This window comes from Ovis aries, chromosome 9 (genome assembly GCF_016772045.2).
Source record: "Ovis aries strain OAR_USU_Benz2616 breed Rambouillet chromosome 9, ARS-UI_Ramb_v3.0, whole genome shotgun sequence".
Taxonomy (NCBI): Eukaryota; Metazoa; Chordata; class Mammalia; order Artiodactyla; family Bovidae; genus Ovis; species Ovis aries.
The window spans coordinates 43,294,346-43,304,005 of NC_056062.1; the positions used below are offsets into that span (position 1 = coordinate 43,294,346).

Here is a 9,660-nt window from a genome sequence, read left to right on the forward strand (position 1 = left end):
GCTGTTTCCAGGAAGTGGGCATTTCTAGGAAAAGACTGTGCCCACCAGGGACATCTGGCTCAACTGTAGCTGGACAGGAAGCTGTGGAAGCTGTGGAAGCTGTCTCATGGACGCCTCCCCCTCTTTTTGGGCTCATCCCTTTGTCCCACCTTATCTGCTCCCCAACCCTTACCACAGACTTCACGGGACTAGCCCTCCACATTCTCAGCCTTCAAAGTTCTACTTCATCATTCTGAAATGTTCACAGTTTCCTGAAGGAGCCTTGTCATCTCTCTTTCATTTATCAAAGGCAGATCTCCCTCTCTGCCTTTAATATTCTTCTTGGCCCACCTCCTATTTGTCCTCAAGATCCAGCCCAGGTGCCCCCTCTGGGGAGTCTTCCTTCACCCCCATTCCACAGCAGGTGCCCCTCTGTGCACCCCTGGGTTTCCATGCTTGTAGCCCCCGAAGCCCTCGCCAGTAGTCAGTGGGCAGCTTCCATGACTGCCTACCCCTCCAGAAGTGTTTTGAGAGTGGAGACCAGGCTTGGTAGCTCAGTCTCTGTTCCTAACATGCAGCACAGTGCCCGATGCTTAGACAGTCCTTAGAGAATGACAGTAGAACAACCTAGACTCTCCATTACGTTTCTCCCATTACTCCATCTGCAAGGGAGCTGCTGTCTCTTTCCCCTAAATATCAACAGTTCAATAAATTTACCCTGATAAAGTGTACACTTTCACCTGTGTCCTTGAGTATTGGAGACAGTAATGCCTATATGGCAATGGAAGCTTTGTAAGACGCCTTGCAGGAAAGGGAGGACGCCTGTTTTAAAATCCCACAGTGACTCTGATCGGTGCCACAACTCTCCTGTGCTCCACTTATAAGAACTCACATGCCCTGAACCACGTAGGAAAGTGGTAGAGTACTTTAAATGACTCGAAATGACCTATTACCCTCACATTCTTATCAGATGAAATAAAAAAGAGATACTGTGGATGAGCAAACAAAACCATAACCACAAGGAAACAGAATATCCTCTAACTGGAGAGAGCCAACTGTTTTTTTAAAAAATAGTATGGACTTCCAAATGCTTCTTTTTCCTTCCCTGAGATAGTATGTCAGACATCACGTGCTACATTGCCGTAGGCAGCAGTTACAGAAATGAACCCAAAAGAAGAATATTCACTGGCATCAGTGATTGTTTGACTTGACTTCTGAGAAATCCATAGGAAGGTCCTATGGATTTATTGAACATAAATGCTCCCCCGCAAAAAACTAGCAATACTGCATCCTTTAATTGTCTTCAAACTAGACTCTTGCACCTACCTCTACTTCAGGTGCCCTTGGTATTGATGCTATCGTTCTGTGAGTGACAACGGGCAGAACCGTGGCATCCCAACTCCAACCTACTTTCCAACAATACCACCACCTAGAATTTGTGAAATAAATGCAGAAGAAATGGCTGTAAAATTGAATTTCTGAGGAAAACTTCAGAAATGAGATTAAAAATGTTCAATGAAAACAGAATGGTTGAAATTCCTCTTGTGTCCCTGGGTTATCTCCAAGAAAATGCCCTTCAAGAAAAGTCACCATAAAGGGATAAACATGATCACTATCAGCAGAGAAAATTTCCTAAAGTATAAGGAGGGCTTTGACCGCAGCTAAGACATAGCATGATTATTCTTTAAAAAAAAGTTAAGGGCTTTGTAGTAATGGGCCAAGATCAAACTCTGTTCCCTCAGCTTTCAGCTTTTTGAGTAAACTATTTAACTTCATGAAGCCTGTCTTTTCTATCTTTAATTTGAATTCCTGACTACCTCATAAACTAATTGCTAATTCATTTGTGGAATTATAAGTGTTTATCTATTGAGCTATTACCAGAAACCAGATGCCACGCTGGGTGATAGAGATTCAGTAACAAGAGACAGTGTTTTCCCTCAAGAATGTCATTGTCTAGGAGCAGAGATAGTTGAATAAGTAAAATAATTGCAATACATTGTGATATCTGCCTTAATACCAGTAAGTTCAAGGTAGTATAAAGGAAAAAATGATCAAACCACGTCGGGCAATCAAGGGGAGCTTTGAAAAAGAGATAAAGTTTAAGAATCATCTAATGTTTAACAGAAGAGTGGGGGCAGGAAATAGACGCTGAAGGCAAACCCAGAGAACGCTCCACGGCATAATGTGAAAAACTTAGAAACTTCAAGAGTTTCAGAAGCATCAAGTGGCTCAGTGTGTTGATACATTTAAGAATCAGGAGAGGGCTGGTGACCATCTAGAGGAGAGGTCTTAGCAAAGAAAGGATGACACCCACGTCTCTGTATCAGGTGACTCAGTTGAGGTTGATGTCTTTCTGAGGGACTTCAGAGGAGCAACATTAAGAGGAAGAGATGATAAAGACAAAGAGGCAACTTTGGGACAAGGTGGCTGTGAGAGTTCTGTGAATGTTAGATGAACTGTTTTACAAATAGTTTAAGGCATTGGTCTGGGGCTCAGAAGAGAGAACTGACTTGAAAATTCAGGTCTGGAACCCAGAGCCTCATATGTAAGACCACATGAGCACTTGGATATTTCTTCCACCCAGGTTGGCCTCAAAGGAAAATGAGGACATCTGAGTTGTGGGGTGGTGTCCAGGGGGAATCGGTGCTTCAGTGTGGAGGCTTGTGGGGAGGAGTGGTATACTTGGGAAACCCTGAAGCCCACCTTTAGAGCAAAACTGCCATCAAGGAAAATCTGCCCAAACCCAAAAGTACTATCCAAACTATTCAAGTTATTCACTTTCATTTCTGTAATATTTTGAATGAACACAGACCACAGTAGTACCTCTTAAAATTCCCGTCTCTTTCCCATTTATGTCTCTCTCTCATCACAAACTCCTCCAACCCTCATACATGTCCTGAAAAGCCTTCCCCAACCCCAGTTTCTGCATCTCCTGTTCCTATCTTCCTCCCACTTCCTCCTTATTCTACATCACAAATTCCCCATAGATGAGTCTGGTAAGGCAGAGGAGGTTTCTCTGGGGGGTGAGGGAGGAGAAGAAATGAAACTTGCAAAGTCAGGATCTTTTTAGAGGACAGAAGGAGGTGAAAGATTGGAAGGATTCATGCATTAATAATTCTGTTCTTGTTATAGTAGACTCAAAAGCCAGGCTGATCATCTAAATAAGTCATGCATGAGCACAGAGCACAGGGATCCTATTCCAGGGAGTGGGATGAAAACCAAACAAGAGAAAAAAGTTCTAAGTGGTGGGTGAAAGGTGTTGCCTAGAGAAATTCCCTGGGCTGTAGGGAATTGTTGCAGATAAGTTCTGATTATCTCTGCCACTGGAGGAAGGAGTCATTGAAGGTCCTGGTAAGGCCTGGACATCACTGGAAGAGGTTCAAAGTGAGAAGAAAATAAGAGTCAGGATAGAGCCTGGGGAGAAGATGGAAGGAGAAAGTCAATGAAGTGTTCTGGTGAGAATCTCTCAGGAGGTGGAAGAGAACAGGGCTGTGTGCTGTCCTGGAGATTGGGAAGCATTTATTTTTTAAGGAAACAGTGCCAGGTGTCCCATAATCATGGGACATGGGAAAGCAGGGGGTGATCAGTCAGGATGTTGAGGGAGTTTCTGTCTGATGACCTTCAAGTTCTCTGCAAGGGAGTTGGCAAGTTTGATAAGGAATGGAAAACATCCATTGGATTTGGCAGTTGGGAGGTCACTGGCAAACTTAGCAAAAGCATTTTTAGTAAAATGATGGAGGCAAAAGGCAAACTGCAGTGTGTTCATAGATAGGGAAAGATGAGAAACTGGAGGCATGAGGACAATTGGCTGAGGACAGGAGGTGGAGCAACAGCTAGAGGAGTTTGTCCCCTCCTTTCTCCTCTTCCTCTCTCCTTCCCTCTCTTCCTTCCTGATGGGCAAGTCTTGGACTTCTTTATAGGCACTTGTGTAGGATCTTATGAAAAAAGGTCTACAATTCCAGAAAGGAAATGATAGAGGAGGGGGGTGGGTGAGAACAGATGGAGGGATTCACCTGGAACAAGAGAAGAAGAAGGGATACTCCTACTTCTGAGAGTGGGGAAAGGAAGGAAGGAAAGTCAGATATAGGAAGGTTTTAATGGGAAAGCAAGGGGGTGATCAGCCAGGATGTTGAGGGAGTTTCTGTCTGATGACCTTCAAGTTCTCTGCAAGGAAGAAGGGAGTTGGCAAGGGCACCTGCTAAGAGTAAGGTGAAGAGACTGGAGCTGGTAGAGGGACATAGTGAGAGGTTTGGAACAGTGAGAATGGGATGGAGACAAGATAACCACAAAGGGCTCAAGTGTGTGGAACCACATGGTGGAGATGCCTAGGATCTTTGAGATTTTTAGTCTATATTTTTTCCCAGCTGCCCCTGGATGAGGTGCAGAGATGCTATCATGAGATATATTTAAGGATGCCAGGCGGGTAGTATAGGAAAAACATGCAGCTGTGACTTTCCAATGGAAAATAATGTTTTCACTTGGTGCCATTCATGTCAAGGCCACGAAGGTCTTCTAAAATGGTTGGTTTCAAGTTTGGACAGATAAACTGTAACATCAAGGGGTGCCACTTGGTCTTTGGACCTGGCATTGTGACTGCCCTTATCATGAAAACACTAAAGTGGTAATCAACTTGCCTTTTGCCCTACTCAAGTCATGGGAGACAAAAGAATTCCAGCAGGTCCAATGCTCTTGCCCGTGTGGAAAACCTTCGATATTCTAGGAAGCAGTAGGACAGGGACTTTGGGGGAATATGCTCAGAGTGTCCATACACAAGACCATTTCTTACAATTATTTCAGGAAGGCAGAAATACTTTTTTTAGCAAAGAGATCTGAATTCAGATGAGGGAGGGAAAACATAACAGAGCAAGAGCCAGAATCAACCAATGTGTCCTCTTTTGCTATGAAAGTGAACCAAACTTCCAGCAGACAGGAGTCAGAGCAGGAGAGGGTCATGGTGGTGAATTAGACACACCCCCAGAAGGTATTGAAGGGATTTAAAAGTAGGGCTGAGGCCATTAAAAAGAATGAAAAAAGGCCATTTGGAGCAATATGGGTGGACCTAGAGAGTGTCATAGTGAAATAAGTCAGACAGAGAAGGAGAAATATCATATGACATCCCTTATGTGTGGAATCTAAAAAGAAATGATACAAATGAATTCACAGAACAAAAAGAGACTCACAGACTTAGAAAATGAACTTACAGTTGCTGGGGGGAAGGGATAGTTAGGGACTTCGGGATGGTCATGTACACACTGTTATATTTAAAATGGATAATCAGCAAAGACCTATTGTATGGCACAGGGAACTCTGCTCAATGTTGTGTGCCAGCCTGGATGGGAAGGGAGTTTGAGGGAGAGTGGATACATGTATATGCATGGCTGAGTCCCTTCCTTGTTCACCTGAAACTATCACAACATTGTTAATCAGCTATATTCCAATACAAAATATTTCTAGTGTTAAAAAATAATAAAAACAAAATTAAAAAAATAAAAGAGTAAGGCTGAGGCTTCCTGGAAGAAGAAGAAAGTCTACTTGTGGACAGCAGTTTTATTCTGTCCCCAAACCCCAGGCTAAGCTTCCCTATGGATTTTGGGTTCTCCTGCTCATCTCCCCACATCATGTAAACCAATTGCAACAAATCTCTTTTCAAAACTGAAGTATAGTTTCAGGTATATAGCATAATGGCTCAGGATTTTTATAGATTCTACTCCATTAAAATGTATTACAAGATAATGGCTATAATTCCCTGTGCCAAACAATATATCCTTATTGCTTATCTATTTTATACATAGCAGTTTGTGTCTCTTAGCCCCATACCCCTAATTTGTCCCGCCCCCTTCTTTCTCTCCACTGGTAACCACTAGCTTTTTCTCTATCTGAGAGTCTGTTTTGTGTATACATTCATTTGTATTATTTTTTAGGTTTTACATGTAAGTGATATCATAGTGTACTGGGCTTCCCTGGTGGCTCAGAGGTTAAAGCATCTGCCTGGAATGCAGGAGACCCGGGTTCGATCCCTGGGTTGGGAAGATCCCCTGGAGAAGGAAATGGCAACCCATTCCAGTACTCTTGCCTGGAGAATCCCATGGAGGGAGGAGCCTGGTAGGCTACAGTCCATGGGGTCACAAGGAGTCGGACACAACTGAGTGACTTCACTTCACTTTCACTTGTCTTTCTCTGTCTGACTTATTTACTCAGTGTAATATTCTTTGGGTCAATGCACATCGGTACAAATGGCAGAAATTCATTCTTTTTTATGGCTGAGTAACAGTCCATTGTATATGTATATGTGTGTGTGCATGTGTGTGTATATATATGCATATGCCACATCTTTATCCATTCATCTGTCCATAGTCATTTGAGTTGCTTCCTTATTTTGGCTACCGAAAATAATGCTGCTCTGAACATTGGGGTACATGTATCTTTTCAAATGAGTGTTTTCATTTTCTTTGGATATATACCCAGGAGTGGAATTGATGGATCATATGGTAGCTCTAGTTTTAGTTTTTTGAGGAAACTTCAGAATGTTTTCCACAGTGGCTGCATCAATCTACATGCCCAGCAACCGTGTACTAGGGTTCCCTTTTCTCCACATGCTCACCAACATTTGTTATGTGTGTACTTTTTGATGACAGTCATTCTGACAAGTGTAAGGTGGTATCTCATTGTTTTGATTTGCATTTCTCTAATAAACATATTTCTTCATATCTGTCTCCTTCTGGTTTTGTTCCTCAGGAGGTACTCTGGCTGATCCAGTGCCTCCTTCAGCTGGGTTGTGAAGATTAAATGAAGTAATGTGTTACTATCTAAGAAGGATCTGATACAGTTCCAGGAACAATAAAAAGGGTTTGAAAAATGGTTGCTATTACGATGACTTGGAAAACACAAAGTTGAATCTAACCAACTCCTAACTTGACTCTTCACCCAATAACTTGGTCCAGAACTGTAATTACTGGTCTGGCTTCTATTACTAATTCAAGGTAACCTTGAGCAAGCCACAGCCTCTAAGGACCCTGGTTTCCTTTCTGTGAAATGTGGACCGAAATATTTTTGTGCGAACTGTCTCAGCTTTAATATTCTTTGGGTTAGGTTGGACTCAGTTCATTAGATTTTTATTAGGTCGCTCTACTTCCTCCAGCCACCAGACAAGATCTTTTTCATTGCTGTTACATTTCAGGCTGCTTCAGTACAAATGACCCTCTAATTACTGAGTGGTTTATGGACTGAGAATGCAAACTAAGTTTAATATTAACCTGAGCAAAGCATTTCTGTTATTTTAGCCTGTGATTATACAGCTCCTGTTTTGCCCCAGAATTTAGGCCATAGGGGATGTAAAAAAGCATTCAGTTTGGCCCTTGTTATGAAGGAGCATAGCGGGACACCTAAAAATCAGATACATACTGTGAGAGAGAGTATATAGTCAGGTCTGAGTACCACAGGTTTTGAGAGAAAGGGGATGATAAGATCATTCTGATCTGGAATGGTCAGAAAGGCTTGAAGAGGCAGGGATTTAGGCAGATGAAATGTCTATGAAAGAGATAAGAAGTTAAATCTCCCTCTCTTGCTCTGTGTCATGTATTCCAAAATTGAACGTGTGAAGTTTGAGGAGCTCTTCATATTGTCGTTTGCCTTTGTTAGCACAGGTGATGGAAAGATGGTTGCTTCCTAACTTTAGGCTTTCTCTCCTACTCTCCCTGGTGCATCCTGTGCAAGAACGATTGGGCAGTGGGTGCAACACCCCACGTGAATTATCTGTAGACCCCATGGCAACCCCATCATCCATGTATTCGTTTGATCATTAAGTTGTGTCCGACATTTTGTGCCCCATGGACTTCAGCACGCCAGGCTTCCCTGTCCATCATCAACTCCTGGAGCTTGCTCAAACTCATATCCATCGAGTCAGTGATGCCATCCAACCATCTCATCCTCTGTTGCCCTATTCTCCTCCTGCCCTCGGTCTTTCCCAGCATCAGGGTCTTTTCCAATGAGTCGACTCTGCATCAGGTGGGCAACGTATTTGGGGATCCTCTACAGGAGATTGTTCAATTAAAGTGGGGTCCATGCTTCTCTTGTCCACTGTATAAATATTTATGGACTGAATCACTAAAATCATTACTCTCTAGAATAAAGGGACATAAAAGGGAAAGGTTCCCTATACGAAACTTTCAGTGGCATTCAGTCAGTCAGTCAGTTCAGTCGCAGTCGTGTCCGACTCTTTGTGACCCCATGAATCGCAGCACGCCAGGCCTCCCTGTCCATCACCAACTCCCGGAGTTCACTCAGACTCGCATCCTCGAGTCGGTGATGCCATCCAGCCATCTCATCCTCTGTCGTCCCCTTCTCCTCCTGCCCCCAATCCCTCCCAGCATCAGGGTCTTTTCCAGTGAGTCAACTCTTCGCATGAGGTGGCCAAAGTACTGGAGTTTCAGCTTTAGCATCATTCCTTCCAAAGAAATCCCAGGGCTGATCTCCTTCAGAATAGACTGGTTGGATCTCCTTGCAGTCCAAGGGACTCTCAAGAGTCTTCTCCAACACCACAGTTCTAAAGCATCAATTCTTCGGCGCTCAGCCTTCTTCACAGTCCAACTCTCACATCCATACATGACCATTGGAAAAACCATAGCCTTGACTAGACAGACCTTAGTCAGCAAAGTAATGTCTCTGCTTTTGAATATGCTATCTAGGTTGGTCATAACTTTTCTTCCAAGGAGTAAGCGTCTTTTAATTTCATGGCTGCAATCACCATCTGCAGTGATTTTGGAGCCCCCCAAAATAAAGTCTGACACTGTTTCCACTGTTTCTCCATCTATTTCCCATTGAGTGATGGGACCAGATGCCATGATCTTCGTTTTCTGAATGTTGAGCTTTTAGCCAACTTTTTCACTCTCCTCTTTCACTTTCATCAAGAGGCTTTTGAGTTCCTCTTCACTTTCTGCCATAAGGGTGGTGTCATCTGCATATCTGAGGTTATTGATATTTCTCCTAGCAATCTTGATTCCAGCTTGTTTCATCCAGCCCAGCATTTCTCATGATGTACTCTGCGTGTAAGTTAAATAAGCAGGGTGACAATATACAGCCTTGACGTACTCCTTTTCCTATTTGGAACCAGTCTGTTGTTCCATGTCCAGTTCTAACTGTTGCTTCCTGATCTGCATACAGATTTCTCAAGAGGCAGGCCAGGTGGTCTGGAATTCCCATCTCTTTCAGAATTGTCCACAGTTTATTGTGGTCCACACAGTCAAAGGCTTTGGCATAGTCAATAAAGCAGAAATAGATGTTTTTCTGGAACTCTCTTGCTTTTTCCATGATCCAGCAGATGTTGCCAATTTGATCTCTGGTTCCTCTGCCTTTTCTAAAACCAGCTTGAACATCAGGAAGTTCACGGTTCACGCATTGCTGAAGCCTGGCTTGGAGAATTTTGAGCATTACTTTACTGGCGTGTGAGATGAGTGCAATTGTGCGGTAGTTTGATAATTCTTTGGCATTGCCTTTCTTTGGGACTGGAATGAAAACTGGCCTTTTCCAGCCCTGTGGCCACTGCTGAGTTTTCCAAATTTGCTGGCATATTGAGTGCAGCACTTTCACAGCATCATCTTTCAGGATTTGAAATAGCTCTACTGGAATTCCATCACCTCCACTAGCTTTGTTCATAGTGATGCTTTCTAAGGCCCAGTTGACTTC

At 43.2% G+C, this 9,660-nt stretch overlaps 1 non-coding gene across 1 annotated transcript; it reads left to right on the forward strand.

Moving 5' to 3' along the window:
- Positions 1-5,936: 5,936 nt before the first annotated feature.
- TRNAS-GGA (transfer RNA serine (anticodon GGA)) lies at positions 5,937-6,008 on the forward strand. Its single transcript has one exon. It is a non-coding gene; the product is annotated as a tRNA-Ser (tRNA).
- The last annotated feature ends 3,652 nt before the right edge of the window (positions 6,009-9,660 follow it).